At 45.4% G+C, this 15,971-nt stretch overlaps 1 protein-coding gene across 3 annotated transcripts in view; it reads left to right on the top strand.

Annotated features, from left to right (window-relative positions):
- Positions 1–1,061: 1,061 nt before the first annotated feature.
- The window catches only part of PKIA (cAMP-dependent protein kinase inhibitor alpha), a 47,231-nt gene continuing 32,321 nt past the window's right edge, over positions 1,062–15,971 (top strand). Inside the window, exons 1-2 of one of the 3 annotated variants that reach the window (XM_083748149.1) lie at positions 1,062–1,308; positions 1,864–2,013. The gene's annotated coding sequence lies outside the window, so the exon portion shown is untranslated. The other 2 variants (XM_083748150.1, XM_083748151.1) reach the window with 2 other exon arrangements.

Here is a 15,971-nt window from a genome sequence, read left to right as displayed (position 1 = left end):
TCCATTCTTAACCTGAAACTGTTCTTAACCTGAAGCACCACTTTAGCTAATGGGGCCTCCTGCTGCTGCGCCGCCGGAGCACAATTTCTGTTCTCATCCTGAAGCAAAGTTCTTAACCTGAAGCACTATTTCTGGGTTAGCGGAGTCTGTAACCTGAAGTGTATGTAACCTGAAGTGTATGTAACCTGAGATACCACTGTACCAACTCTTTTGGTGGGAGTTGTGAAAAATGAAAATTCAGCGGAAAGGGCCAAAAATAAGGCTACCAATAGCATAGTGCCTTCACGCAAATTACGAGTGAGATGAAGGTTACTCACGCTTAAAGCAGACTCACAGAAATTAATGGGACTAGCTCCAAGGTTCACAGTTTTGCTCTCAGCATGACTAAGCCTGGCTCTAACAAAACAGAAATAAGAAATATCGAACAGATTTTTGCTAAAACGCTGCGGAAACCTTATTGCAAACAGTTGGGACTGCAGCAGGTATCTACAGCAACCACGCGAGAGGCCTACGTAGCCTTTCCTCGAAAACGCTCTGCAGGGAGCAATCGCTTTTTCCCAAGCACTCTTGCTTCTCGCTCAGCCTGCGAACGAGGCTCAAGGATCACAAGTTCTGCATTCCACAGCTACTCCGGTTTGCAACTCGCAGGTGCAAATGGATGGATCCCGGCTAAAGCGCACAGATCATCAGCTCCTCTCCCGCCCCCTCGTAAATAGATCCTCGGGGGAGCCCGGAGAGAAGTTAAGAGGGGAGGGGAGAATTTCGCGGAGCAGCCCATCGAGCATCAAAAGCCGGGGTGAAATCTGAGGGAGGGAAGGCAGGGAATCTCCTTTGGCACGCCAAGCCGCGCCGGTTTCCCGGAGGTGGAAGCTTTTAGCAATGAGAGGCGCGAAGCTTCCCCACTCCCTCATTTATCCATCCCTGCCTCATTCATCTATCGCGGTGGGGGGGGGGTTTGCCTTTCCACCCACCCCCAGTAAGAGCTGAATGCGGTGATCCGGAGTGGGGGAGGGAGGAAGAGGAGGAGCACGATGACTTCATGCAGCCGGAGCGCCGTGAATTTGGGATCAGCAGCTGCAGCTGCACGTTGGGGAGGCAATGACAGCGGGAGCTCCGCCCGGGAGTTTGTCCAAAGCACCCCCGGCGTAATCTTTTTCCAAAATAAAAAAGACACCCCCCTCCTTTGCAAATAAACCACCACCCGCAACAACCTGCAGGGGGCGGAGAGTTGCCCAAAAGCTGAGAAGGTTCAGCCGCAGTGCGAGGGGGGGAAAGAGGAGACGATGCGCTGAATCGGCCGTCGGGAAGGTGAGTAGATGTGTAAGATACAAACACACACCCTTTTCGCCGCCGCCGCCGCTGCCACTTCAGCAAAGGGAGGCGCAACACGTGCGGAACCGACGGTGTGGGCGAGAGAGCCTCGCTTGCTGGGCCGAGCGCCCCGTGGTGGGGGCTGGAGAAGCTGCTGCGGAGAGATCGGGGATGCTCCTCTGCTGGCATCCGAGCGGGGCTCCCCCCGTCCCACGCCCGCCTTTCCGCTGCTGTCGAGTGACAGCGGGGGCCCTAAGCTGCTGAGAATCGGGGTCGGAGGGGGGAATTTGACTTGGAAGGGTTGCCCGGCCCTCTGGTATCGGGGGTCCCCCTCCCTCCTCTCCTTATGTCTTCCAAACAGGCTTGCGCGCAGAGCGAGCCGCCGCCTCGAGGGGCAGCGCTTGTTTTCTCGCCTTCCTAAAAATAGCCGGGAGTGTTTAGAGGGAGGGAGGGTGGCTGGGGACGGGAGGGGGGGCGCTGCCTCTCTCCTGCCTCTCCTCGGACCAGGACCGGCGTGACGGCGGCTCCTTTGCTTCCTCTTCTCCTCCCCAGGACGTGCGTAAAGAAGGGGCACCCGTTGGGGTTTGTGGCGCTCCGGCGGGATGGAGTAAACGACGGACCTACGCGCCAGTGTGGTGGACTGCTAAGGGATGACGCCTAAACTATGGGACATGTGACAGCTCTACTTCAGTTTACTTAAAGGTAGGCCAAAATATGATGGCAGGGGTTGGGGGGTCAGGCTGGTTGGAGGGGCGGGGTGTGTGTGGTCATTTACTGCTCATGGGTCCTGGGTACTCCTGCTTCTCCCCACACAGACCCGGGGCTTATTGGGAGCTGCTCCTAAAGGGTGCTACCATGTGTCTTCCCACCCCACCCCCAAACACAAGCAGCCATTTTAATGTTATGCACATACAGTTACACAGCTGGTAGTTGAGAAATGTCAGTAACAACAGTGAGGCCCATGGAGAACTAGTTGGTGATGTGTCAGGATATGAACCAGTTCTTGTATCTGAGTCCAAAAAGAGAAGCAATCTAATCTTGAGCCTGTTTTGAATCATAACCCAAAATACATGCTTTCTGTCCTTTGTGCTACTAACCCTTCTGTGTGATTGCTCATTTTTTAAAAAATGGTTTAACGGATAAGGTTCTCTGAAGGATGACATTTGCTACGTAACACCTATATGGACCCTTGATTTGAATCTCTTTTCTTCAACCAGAGGGAAGGTGTCAGGCAGCAGCCCCCATTATTGCAGTTGGATGCCTTCAGTGTTTCCAGCATTTGGCTGAATAAAAACCCTCAAACGGGTGGGTTGCGTAGTAATCTATCATTTCCCTCCAGTAATGGAAAATCCTTCCTGCCTGAAATGTGGGTTTTGTGCCAGAATGTGCAATGTGTTATGCCAATAGTCTGCTGAATGCCATGGAAGCATCTTTTATGTTTGCTGGAAGCGAATTCATAGTGGGCATTTTGTTCTTTTTAGCAAATGGGGAAAAGAAGGAAGTGCTTACTGTGGGCCTTTCCAAGTTCTACCCCCACATGCTACTAATTTAAGTGATAAATATAGGTTAAAATCAACACTACCGCTTGTTCAAGAGAGAGACTGCCAGCCAAGTCACCTATCTTGTTTGATTAAAATTAGGAATGATGTGTATCAAAGTCACTGCCTACAGAAATGGGCTCAAAGTGTCCCATCCTCTCCTGTTTAGCATGGCAAACTTGGACTTTTGAAGGTTTCTGTATATAGTAGCATAGATGACCTGTTTGAAGACCCAAATACATTATTGCTATAGTTTGGCATCTTTTGCTTTCCTTGGTATACATTCCATCTTGTGAGCAACTGAGAAACTGTTTTAAAATAGAATCTATGCTTGACAGGTGTGAATCTTGGTTAAGAGCCTAATTGTCCACAGTTCTTGGCTATGTACTGCTTCTCAGCTATCAGAATGATCTCAGTATTTAAGTAATATTTTCCCCACAAGTAGATATTTTCACAGAGAGTTACATTTATGAAGCAGTTGAGAAGAACACACAACACGTTAAGAAGATAATTGTGGCTCATTTAGTAATCTGTTTACTAAACCACTGATGACTACTAAAAATCTAAGGGAGGGGAATCAACATTTAGAATTCTCAGTTATTTTCTGATGAGGCTCTTATGGTTGTAGCTGCTGTGTGACATACAGAAATTACGAGAGTCTCATCAAGAGGTCACTTTCCCAGAATAAGGTAACATCATTTCAGCTTCCTAGATAATTTGGGAATATCTTGGTCTTGTGACAGAGGTAAACTTTAAGCTTCACAATTTCTGGAATGAGATTTTAAAATGTATCCCTTTCAGACTTTTCTGGTAATTGACATACCCTTTTATTATGCAGAAGGGACGCGGCTGGCACTGTGGGTTAAACCACTGTGCTGCTTGGGCTTGCCGATTGGAAGGTCTGCGGTTCGAGGCCTCATGACGGGGTGAGCTCCCGTTGTTCAGTCCCAGCTCCTGCCAACCTAGCAGTTCGAAAGCACACAGTGCAAGTAGATAAATAGGTACCAACTCCAGCGGAAAGGTAAACGGCATTTCCATGTGCTGCTCTGGTTTTGGTGTTGGTGTTCCATTGCGCCAGAAGCGGCTTAGTCATGCTGGCCACATGACCAGGAAAAACTGTCTATGAAAGCGGACAAACGCCAGTTCCCTCTGCCTGTAAAGCGAGATGAGCACTGCAGCCCCAGAGTCATTCGCTACTAGACTTAATTCTCAGGGGTCCCTTTATCCTTTACCTTTTATTATGCGTGTGCCCCATTCTAGCTTCGAGCACTTTGGAAGTATCTTGATTGTTGAAGGCTGGTTTAGGGAAACTGGCCTTTGAGATGTTGCCGGACTCCCAGATTCCACCAGCACCAGCCAACATGGCCATTGGTGAGGGTTTGTGCAAGTTATACCTCTCTAGCATTTCTGATCCCTGATTTAAGGACACACTTTAATGCCCCGTTTTGAGGAAGGTCCTTCATTCACATTTTTCAAATGATTGCAGTGCCTTAGACCACAAATGTGTGTGTTTTAAGAAACTCTGGTCTCTAAACTCATTGCAAATCATCCTAGAATTTTGAAGATCCAGTTAGTCAGTGATGTCAAATGCAGTGAAGAATAAGCCAATATAAAAATTAAGAGGATAGGCCTACAAAATAGGTATCCTATAAAGCACAGAAGAACTCTGCATTCAATACGTTTGCAGGAGTACACACCTGCATACCACATTTCTTAGGTTCATATTGACACAAATTTCATCTGTGTTCATTCACACCAACATGTACAGACTCATTGAACATGTGTACAGCATAACGTGAAAATCTCTGAAAGAAATCATGAATATAATAAACAAATGAAGCTACGTATTATTGGACAACCTTGGAGGACCACTGCCAATCAGTGTAGACAGCTCTGAGCTAGATTGACCATTCTGACTCAGGATAAGGAAATTCCTATGTTCCTTCTTTATTCTTGGATCACCTTGAGGAGATCCTTTATCTTTCTTTAGACCCTTAGGACTGCAATTCCAGTTCTTCACTATTCATTGTGCTTATTCCTTGGAATTGTTCCATTTAGATATTGTAGTTCTGCAGCCAGACACGGAATACTGAAGGAGCATTAACTGCTTTGTACATTCTCCTATATAGGAGCCATCTTGTTTAGCCTAAGTAAATCTTGGGTGATGGCTTCTGATGTTTGTGGGTATGTAGATGAATCACTTGTTGTTGGCATCCATTGAGAGACAGTGGAGTGTGCCTCCAGGGGTGAAGTCAAACCACTGTGTTAGCAGCACTGATGTGACCTCTCCAGGGTACAAGCCTGGGCAGTGTGTATGGAGGTCCTGGGCTGCCCAGACGATAAGTCCCCCCTCTTGGCCTCAATGATGTGGTCCAAAGGAAAGCAGAGCAATACATTTGGCACCAGCTTGACTGCAGGAGTTGCCAGAAGACGGCATATGAGGTGCCATCAAATTGTAGGGACTCCACTCCCATTTCCTCCTTAGCCTTCTGAAGATATTCCGCAAGGCAGGGGAGGTTTAGAATCAGAGTTTTCCTGCTCCTAGAAGGGCTAACTTCCCACGTTAATGAGCTCCATCTGCCCCTCATTTCCCTTTACAGCACATGCAGAAACTGCCTCCTTGACCATTGGACCTACTATTGGTCTCATCCGCTCAATCTACCAGAGCCTGTCTTCTCATGCAGGGGATGTCCTTAACTCACCGAGAGAGACCCATCAACCACCCTAACCTGCTTCAGTCAGCCAGTCAAAGCTGTCTTGGTAGTACTATGTATGTCCCCAGCAGTGGGCAGGGGGAAATGGAGTGTGTCAGGGGAAGCCATGATCCACAGAGTTCCCCCCTACATCATGGCCTTGAAAAAGATCTAAAACTCCATCCTGGGGCTGTCATATTAATTTTCCTTCCATTTGAAGTGGGGGCAGGAAGGGAAAGAAAAAGTTGCCCTCAGCTGGTCTAAAGGTAAAGGGACCCCTGACCGTTAAGTCCACTCGCAAACGACTCTGGGGTTGTGGCACTCATCTCGCTTTATTGGCCGAGGGAGCCGGCGTACAGCTTCCAGGTCGTGTGGCCAGCATGACTAAGCTGCTTCTGGCGAACCAGAGCAGCACATGGAAACGCCGTTTACCTTCCTGCCACAGCGGCACCTATTTATCTACTTGCACTTTGCTGTGCTTTCGAACTGCTAGGTTGGCAGGAGCTGGGACCGAGCAATGGGAGCTCATCCCGTCGCGGGGATTCGAACCACCAATCTTCTGATCGGCAAGCCCTAGGCTCTGTGGTTTAGACCACAGCGCCACCCGCGTCCCCATTCAGCTGGTCTACAGCTAGCCAAAAATAGTCTTGCTAGAGTAGGAGATGGACTGGAACTATGGGAGGTCCTTTCTGTTCTTCCTCTTCTGTGGTAAGCTACCTCAGCTGTTTTACCAGCAGTCTGTGGTGGTTTTGCTGCTGTCTTTAAGCAAGGCTTGTCCTGATTTTCATTCTGCATGAAATAATGATTTACTTCAGCCACCTATAGGTTGGTATCTTGCATTGTGTTCATGGAGCTTCAGCTTAGCAATAGCCTTTACCATCACTGGTGTTTTCTGCACCATCATTCCTTCTGTATCACTGCTTGGGCAACTGGCCTCGTCAGTCTATTTCTTCAGGTTTCTGGGTTCTGGAATGAGCAGAACAGGAAAACTGTTGTATTTTCAGTAGCTGTGCGGAAGAGGATTTTGGCTGGTGTAATCTGGCATTGTCATGCAGTTTTTGACAGAGTGCTTAGACTTGCACCTCCTGAAATCGCTTCTTCTATGAACTGTTAGAAGTAAGCAATCCTGATGATCCATTGCAACTGATTCAATCCTACTGGTTCGGCATTGCAAGCTTGAGAATGCCTACAGAGTTGCCATTGGGGCTGTTGTGCCTTTAAGTGGCATGGCAGCCAGAACTGGGAATGAGACATTCCAGCAAAAGCTGCATCTGTTGGATTTGCTGCCTGTTCTGCAGCTATTACAGAAGCGCCACCAGACAAAAAAGCAGCAACGTTAGCAGTAAGTTCTTCATTGTGGTCTGTCTTGAGAGAGCAAATGTTGCTGTGGCTTTTATGGCAAGCTGTTCGTTGGTAGAGCTGATACCAACATGAAATAGTTTATCTCCATCTGTTGTCTGCCTTTCAACATGGAAACTAATTTATTGGGCAGAGTGGCCAAGATTCATATGAAAGTTGAGGAGGAGTCCACTGAAGCCTTTGCTGTGCTTACCCGTAAACTGTGTTGGTTTGGTTGTAAAGAAGGATGAAGGTACAACTCAGAATTGTTAAGCTACACACGTTTGCCTAGGAATTGACATGTGGGGGTATATAGCTTTTAAATGCATAACCACTTGAGAGGAAAGTTAAGTGGCTTTTGCCTTCCCCACCCATCCCAATTCAGGGTGCAATTCTTCTGCCTTAGAATACTGCTTCCATGGCTGCATTTTATTTTTTTTAAAAAGGAAAAGCTAAAACTGTGTGAGTTATGTAGCTTAGCCCCAAAGAAATGGGTCTCTCTAAAGAGATGACCTGAAAGAAAGAATTGGGGGGGGGTGCTGATTTAATTCTGTTCTCATAAAAATGCTCCCACAACCTGACATGCCTCAGAGGGTAGAGTTGTCTTTTGGAAGCAGATGTTAGCGTGGGAGGCAATTACAGCAGATATGGAGAAGCTACTTCACACAGTGAGGAGGAGAAAAATATAGAGGTGTTTGTGGGAGGACAAAGAGGCAAAGTCATCTTGCATGGAAAGAAAGAGGCATTAATTAGTGCGGTAAGATAACAACGTAAGTCTTCAGCTACCCTTGCATGCCTGCCTATGTTAAATGTTAAAGCTGTTCCAGACAGAGACTGTACCCTTTTGTTTTCTTCTTCCCTGTGCTGTAATGCATTTATTGCCCGTTTACCCATTACCCACCTTCCCTCCATTTAGGCAAATGGGACTTGGTGGAAAGCTTTTCCTTACCCTGCCCCATTTTTGTGGGGCCAGGGAGAGAAGGTTAGAGCTGGGAAGCACATTTGGTGAACTCCGTTGTGACTTGGCTGCTTCCACCAAGAAGTGAGTGTGCCCAGCTAGAAAGAACACCAGGCTAAGGTCCCTGCTTCGTGCTCGTGAATTGGAAGACGTGAACCATGAATTGCAAGTGAGCTTTGAGTGGTTGTCCTGCAAGTCTCTGCATCAATATACATGACATAGTGCAGGATCCTGATTTCTTTTCCTTTCTCTCCAATGCTTTATCTTTCTATGGAAAACGTCCTGTTTCCTAAGTTCATATTGGAAACAATGAGTGGATGCCAATTGCCAATAATATTAAGTGAGCTTGGTAGTTTCAGTGTTTTAAGCTTTATTAAATGCAAGTATAATAGACATGCTAAATTAGGTAACAGTCTAGGGTACCAGAATTCGTTTTGATTTAGACTGAAAAATTTCCACTGCAAATTCCCCTGTAATATACCAGGAAAAGACTCCCAATTTAAAATATATCTATCTATATATGATGCTGCTATGTATGTGTATAAGCGCTGAGGTTATGTCACATTGGTAGTGAAAGAAAGCAAGGAGTGTATCAAACTTATTTTCATATATTTCTTTCATATCACGTTGCTGAACTTACAGCTACAGAGACTTTGGGGAGATGGAGTTTCTCCAGCCATAGCTGCTGGCTCCCTCTACATAGCATAGGAATATCTTGAAAGGACTTCACAAATCTTTGTGCAGTGTTTTGAGGGCTGCAGATTTTAGGGTGCCTTCCTCTCTTGCTACTGCACCTGAAACTATTGTTCTAACTTCTATAATTCAGCATCTTGTTCTAAGAGCCCCATATTTGGGGAGCTGAAACATACAGTACTTGGCTCCCAATAGTACATGCTTTTTGTAACCATGATCCTTGTGATACTCTGCTCAAAACAGCCTTTATTTAATGAACCTAAGTACAAGTTATTGACTTAGCTCTGCTGAATATTATCCACTTGTTAATCTATGGTGCTTGTTTTAAAAGGAATCTAAAATAGCAGAGGTCTGTATTGATCCGTTTTTGTCATCTTTCCCCCTCCCTCAATTTACAGTTGTCCTTGTACTAACCTTGAACATAACAGTGAGTTTTAAAACATACATTGCAGTTTCAGATTGATATTATTTAAGCCATGCATCTCCTCATTTTGTATGGCTAAATAGAATGGGTGATTGAATAATTCTTCCTTCTCTTTCCCTCCCCACTACCATGCTGTTCACATATTCTGCGTATTTAATTTTATTTTCTGCTGAGCAAAACACATTGCTGCAATACTCTTCCTTTTTTCTTTTTGTTGTGTAGGATGGCCTAAGTAGGTTCTGATGTTGACACAGCATTTTGTGCAGTCAAAGAGCTGTTTGTGTTTGCTAGAGAAAAGAAAGTAATGTTTCACAACAATGGAGATGGGAAGGGGCCTGTACTGGATATCACTTAATGAGGATTCTAGCCTAACCAAGGCATGTCTACTCTAAAGTAAGCCCCCAGTTCAGCTTGCTTCTGAGTAGACATGAATAGGGTTGTACTGTTCATTACATTTTTGTGCATGCAAGTTTGGAACCACCTAGGGTAAAAAAAGAAGAAGTGAATTTGTCACTAATGGTGATTCTCATGCATTCTGTTGATTGGAAGTACAAGATTGTACTCAATAGTGATAGAGGAGAGAACAAGGGGTTTCTTCAGATTGATAAACACAGAATCAATATGGTTTTACATTAACAGCAGGCTTTTGTTTCTCTAAAGATAGGTGCTTGGATCAGATCTAACTGCAGAAGCCCTTAGCAACCTTAGTTCCAGGTGTTCAGTGATTGGTTATGGTCCCTGTGGAATTTTTGGAATTCACTGCTGTCAAGATATGCCAGTTATCTCTAGTTTAGAAGACTTTAAAAGAGGATTACAAATTCACGAAGAATAAGTATTGTCAATGGCTGCCAGTCATGATGATTATATGAGTCATCCCGGTTTGGAAGCAACATGTCTCTGAGAATCAGTTGCTGAGGTGTGTCAGAGGGAGTGGGCTGTTGTCTTGATGCCCCACTTACGGACTTCCCAGAGGTATCTGGCTGGCCACAGTGGGAGATGGGATGCAAAAACTAAACAGACCACTGGGCACATCCAGCAGAGCTCATCCTATGTTCTCTTGCTGGGGGGTCTTTCCTAGAGATGTGGAGATCCGGGGCGGGGGGGGGGGCTGGAAAAATGGTAGGAAATTGGTTTCTCTCCCCACCCCCCAACTTTTCCAGTTTTTTTTGCTGGGCCTTGATATCACTAGCTATGCCACATCTATCTTTTTTTTTTAAAAAAAGTTCACACCTAAAATGAATATGACAAAGTTACTGAAAATAAGCTGAGCACTCATCCAAGACCAGAGGCTGTGGCTGACTATTGGATATAGGCCTGCTTCGGCGTAATATGTGAAATGGTCCTTAGTGCCAAGGTATCATCATGCACAACACCAGCCATTGGCAGACTTGAAGGTTCTAATTCATTTTTTTTACACAGCTCCAAATTCAAAATAGTCACTTGGGGTGGATGGAGCAAGATTCACACTGGGGGGGGGGGTGCGGGTTTCAGTGGGTGGAGCTAAGTATCCATGGCACTCCATGAGCTGGGTGGGCAGACTGCAGGTTTGGAAGACCTGCTTTGTTTTTTACTAGAACTCGGAGTCTTACCAACCAGAACCAAACAGTGGCTCAGATGGGAAGCTAGGAACTAAGGAACCAGATGTCTCTGGGTTCAGGCTCTGTCCAGGAGTTTGTGATCAGTACCAGCACCAAGCTCATAATTCCTGCCACACAAAAATCCACTTATGGTTTTCCGGTGAGCAAGCTCTGTGTGTGTTGCTTTCTATTTGTTAGAAATTTGAGAGTGAGAAATCCTTGCTGATCTTCTGCAAATGACTTGGAGACTTATTGGTAGACCCCAGTCTACCATCTTTCCACCCTTGCCATGAGTCATAGCTGTAGCTGAGTAACTGAAGATCAGGGATTTTAATTGGCTAATTAAGATGAGGGGCCCTTTTAGTTGTTGCTATCGATCAGGAAATCTTTCAAATCTACTGCAGATTACCCAGCAGAAAACCCTGGTTTTTTTCCAGCCCTGCTGTACACTACTATCCTGAAAAAAATTGCATCATTATCTCCAACATGTATTGCAGATTTTGCCCTGAGTTTTACTGCGTGTTTGGACCAGGAAAGTTCAGTCTCAAATTAAGGTCTCTGAAAGTCAAGGGAAGGCTCTGATTAATCTCTAGCAATTCAAAAGACTGTATTCAAATAGGTGAGATTTTAAAGAGTCTTATTTTATATGGGGACTTTGTATTGTTCTGGAGCTTTGCATCATGAGTGGTGTGCTTAAATTGAGACCAGAGTGCACTGGAGGCAAAACTGGGTTTGGATATTAAGCACACACTTGTGGTTAGATGTGGATTTTGTTTGGGTTGGAAGCCCTCTGGTTGTATCCAAGCAACTCTGCTGGAGCTGAAGGGCTTGTTGCGTAGGAAAGAGCAAAAATCTATTCTGTGCTGCTCCTATATGTCAAGGGCTCAAGGTACAGGATGGTAGATTTCAGTTGAACATGAAGGGGAAATGTCTTAACGGTAAGAGGAGTTTGACCATGGAGACAGTTGCCTAGCAGGAGATGATATTCCCTCTCTCATTAGCAATATCCAGACAGAGGCTTCACAGACATCTATTGGGATGCCCTTGCTCTGGATTTCCTACATTGAACAGGAGGCTGAATTAGATGGCTTACAAGTCTTCCCCACACACTGCCCTTAGAGCTTGCAGCTAATATTATGTGGCCAACATTATCCTGATTTTTAATAACGGTCACAACTCTTTATTTCTACTAGAGTGGTTCCATTTGAGAAAGCCATGTGACTTTTATTAGATTCTGCTCCTTGTTTAGAGTACAGCTGTTTTCTTTGAACACAAAGAATATGTGAAAATAATTGTGTATGTGTATATATTATTGCTGAGTATCCTTGAAATGCATCCAAATTGAATAGAAGATGGGAAATATAAGACATTTGCAAAATATTGACACTCGAAGGGGGAAAATTGTCGGCTACACTATAATACTTGTAAAATCAATCCTAAAGCTCAGATCTATGGTGCTGCTGGAAAAGACGGAAAAGAAAGGGCAAAGTCTCCCTCCTCTGAGCCCTTATCCCCCTGTGGAACCAACCATAAGTGTGATTAGTTGAGAAACTGCTGCCAGCAGCGTTCCTACTGATAGTGATAAGGATAGGTCGTTGTAATAGCACCATACATGGGTAAATTGAACCCAAAGCTGCTTGTTAACTTTGTCACTCCAGTGTTCATTGGCTGGGATTAAGATGTTAGATGTTAGATTAATAATTTTTTAATGCTATGATGCATGACCAAAACATTATTTAGGATTTTCTCTAAATGAAATAACATTGAAGCTGTGTTCAACACCTGACATTAACCTATTGCAGGGGCCACTAGCCCTTTTTGGACCAGTGGGCACATTTCAGAACATTGTAGGTACCAGTCACACACACAAAAGCTGTCATTTGGAGCATGCCATAGCGCAACAGGGCTACCGCAGGGGGTGGGGCATAGCATGACACAGAATTACAGACAATACAGTCGTTGCTGCTTCTCTTCCCACCCTACCCCCCAGAACAACCTCATGCTTACCGTAGGAAGTCAGTGATGTCCTGCTGGCCCTGACTGTGCAGATATAACTGCTAAAGGCAGTGCCAACCCTAAACCCAAAGCCTGGGAGACATTCCTAAGCCTGTTTGCAAAATTTTAGCACTCTGCCTTTGCTGTTTAGAGAGGGGATTCTTTAACATCCACCTGCACTTACGTATTAGTATTAAGTATTAGTATTTGCGGAAATTAGCTTCCTAGGGAGTACTTGATCTCTGACAAACCCACCACAGGAAAGATGCATCCTGGTTGCTGGGAAAAAAGGAAGGGCAAGCTATGGGTATTCCAATGGTTACTAGAAAATAAGAGAGAAGCAGGGGAAGTGCACTAAAGGAAAGGGGGAAATACAAACTGTTTAGGACTCCAGGGATTCCTATTGCCTGGTTTCCAAGCAACTCGGTCGTCAGTGACAGCTCTGACTTCACTCATTCGCTAAAAACACTGAAAGGCATGAGCAGTCGGGCTGCATCATTTCACAGAAATTGCTTAGATGGGTACCTGTACATTTTGCTTCCTAACGTTATTTCTAGGAGGGCTAGGGACTTGCTTTTTTATATATATACAGTACAGTATATAAAACAACGAAAGCTCAGAGTCTGGACCTGTGCCTGGGAGCACCAATGAAAGACTTGGGCGTCAAGTTGGTAACTCCAGCCTATAATAAAAAAGCTGCCTTGATGACATTTGTTATGGTTGCATGATGCAACATGACATTGCATTCTTCTGGTTTGTAAACGTTCAAAATTTATTGATTCCTAAGTCAAGCATCTTTTGCTGTGATGCCTTGTTGTACTCTTTTTGGTGCCTCCTAAAAGTGCTCTTGTTTAGGCTAGCCTACCCAGACATGAGAGGGTGCGTGTGGCGCTGAGCCTAGGGCTTGCCGATCGGAAGGTTGGCAGTTCGAATCCCCGCGATGGGGTGAGCTCCCATTGTTCAGTGCCTGCTCCTGCCAACGTAGGACTTCGAAAGCACGTCAAAGTGCAAGTAGATGAATAGGTACCATTCCGGCAGGAAGGTAAATGATGTTTCTGTGCACTGCTCTGCTTTCTCCAGAAGCGGCTTAGTCATGCTGGCCACATGACCCGGAAAAACTGTCTGTGGACAAACGGCGGCTCCCTCGGGCCAGTAAAGCGAGATGAATGCCGCAACCCCAGAGTCGTTCGCAACTGGACTTAACTGTCAAGGGTCCTTTACCCAGACATGTAAAGTTGACATATATTTTAATCTGCAGTTTTAGCATATGGTTTTTACTTACGTTGTATTGTAGTGATACTGTCGTCCAGAGTTTCCCCTCTCTGTCACTGCAGGGTGTTTCTATCGTCCCTTCCAAGGTTTTTAAAGCTCTTGAGATTCCCAAGGTTGCAGTTCTGTGCACAGTGGAGGATATTTATTTCCTGTCATGGTTTGGTAAAGATGCAATCCACTAAAGCTTCAAGAGCTAATTTTAATTTATCTAGACTGGTTGTCTCTCTAGGGGGAGCTTCGTGCAGAAGGAAATGCTGAATATGATTGACTTGCGTGCATACGGTTTCCACTGCTACTGCTGCTATGAGTCTTGCTGAGGGTGGGATGGAAAGGTTCTATTGAGGCTGTCATATTTATCGATGGCCTGTCTGCAATTCCACTTAAATAACTTAAGTCTAGTCGTGCTAAAATAAATGACAGGCGGACTATACCCCAAGTTTTCAGTTGTTTGTGATGACCATGTCTGATTACTGAATGAACTCCACTGGTTGAGCAGGAATAATTCTCTGACTTTACACACTTAACACTTGATCCAATAATGTTATAGACATTCTAATTAGACAAACCACTCTTGGTAGACGATGAAATGCATCAATATTAGTTGTCACCGTGTCAATTCTATTCATAGAGAACATTTATGGTTCATCTTATTCCACAGTAATATCAGTCACCAGCTTTTGTGGCTTGTAGCACCTTTTTCTTCTAGGAGTAATGGGCTTCAAATCCTGGAAAGGAGCAAACCCTAGTTAGTGTTTACTTTGGTGTAGTCATTCCAGATAGATGAGTCAAGCTGAAGCGGACAGAGAAGAGGGAATGTGATCCTTCAAGCCATGTCTCCTGCTCCTGTGGTGTAGCATCTGTACAAGCCAATAGAAGTGGAGGTCAGAGGCATGAAAGGGACCTTTGGGAATACTAAGAACACAAGAAGAGCCTGATGGAGCAGGCCAATGGCCCATCTAGTCCAGCATCCTGTTCTCACAGTGGCCAACCAGATGCCTAAAGCGAAGCCCACAAAGCAGGACCAGAGTGCAACAGCACTTTGCTCACTTGTGATTCTTAGCAACTGATACTCAGCTCATGAATCTCTTAAAGCCATCCAAATTGGTGGTCATCACCACTTCTCGGGGCAGCAAATTCCTTTAACTAAGCATTGTTGATGTTATGTACTGAAGTTCTCACCCTGGGCTAGCAGGGGGATACTGTAGATAGTTTTCACTCAGGTCCACATATGCAAATAAGGGATTGAAAGTGACATTAAGTGATTGGATAGTTACAGAAAATGGTTACTGTTGCGTTCTAGTGGAGCTCTATATAAGCAGGCTGGCAGACTTCCGGAGGCGGCGCGAAACAGCAATGGCGGTCCTCTTTGCGCTGTGAAGAGGGGCTCCGCGAAAAAGGGTCGTCCGCTACGGCAAAGCGGAGACCCATTAAGAAAAACCGCAGGCAGAGTGAGCCTGCGGCCGTGGGACTCGGCGGGCGCCTGGAGCCCCCCCAGAAGCGGGGAAGGAGCCTCGTAAGAGGCTCCGGAACGTGAAAGGGGGAGCGGCGCTGTGAGTTCATCGCTCTTTTCGTGGAAGCAAAGCCGCGCTGCTGCTGCTGATGAGCGCTGACCTTTCTTCTTGAAATTATCGGAATTGGAGCAACATACCCGTGAGTAAGGGTCCTAAATTTTCTAACTAAACTGAAGAAATTCGGCCGAAAGCGGGAGGCGAGTAACAGGAAGTCCGTCTCCCGACTCTGCTAATTAGATCAAAGCAAGGGCTCGGAAACGAGCTGAAGTACTTAAAAAGGGATTCTAAAAGTGGAACAAAGGGTGCATTGAGAGACTCTGTACTTTGAAGATAAAAAGGAAAGAACTGTGGATTGTATAGACTTTTATTCTTTAGAACTGCTCTCCAATTTTTGGGCTAAACGGGGCTGAAAGAGATAACCCCGTCATCGGGCTGCCAGCGCATAGAAAAAGAACTGTCAAACTGCTGTCAAACTGATGACATTGTTGCAGAGATCGAAATTGTTGCATAGACTGAGATACTAACATTAAACATTGTTGCATGGACCTGTATCGATACTTTATGGCTGGATTTTAAGAGATTAGAAGTTCTGGAAACCTTCCTTTTGTGTTTGGGAATTACAAAACTCAATATGGGGAATTGAGGAACTTCAATGGCGGAA

This window comes from Podarcis gaigeae (genome assembly GCF_964106915.1).
Source record: "Podarcis gaigeae genome assembly, chromosome: 7".
In the NCBI taxonomy this organism is placed as follows: Eukaryota; Metazoa; Chordata; class Lepidosauria; order Squamata; family Lacertidae; genus Podarcis; species Podarcis gaigeae.
This window is presented reverse-complemented; position numbering and strand designations above follow the sequence as displayed.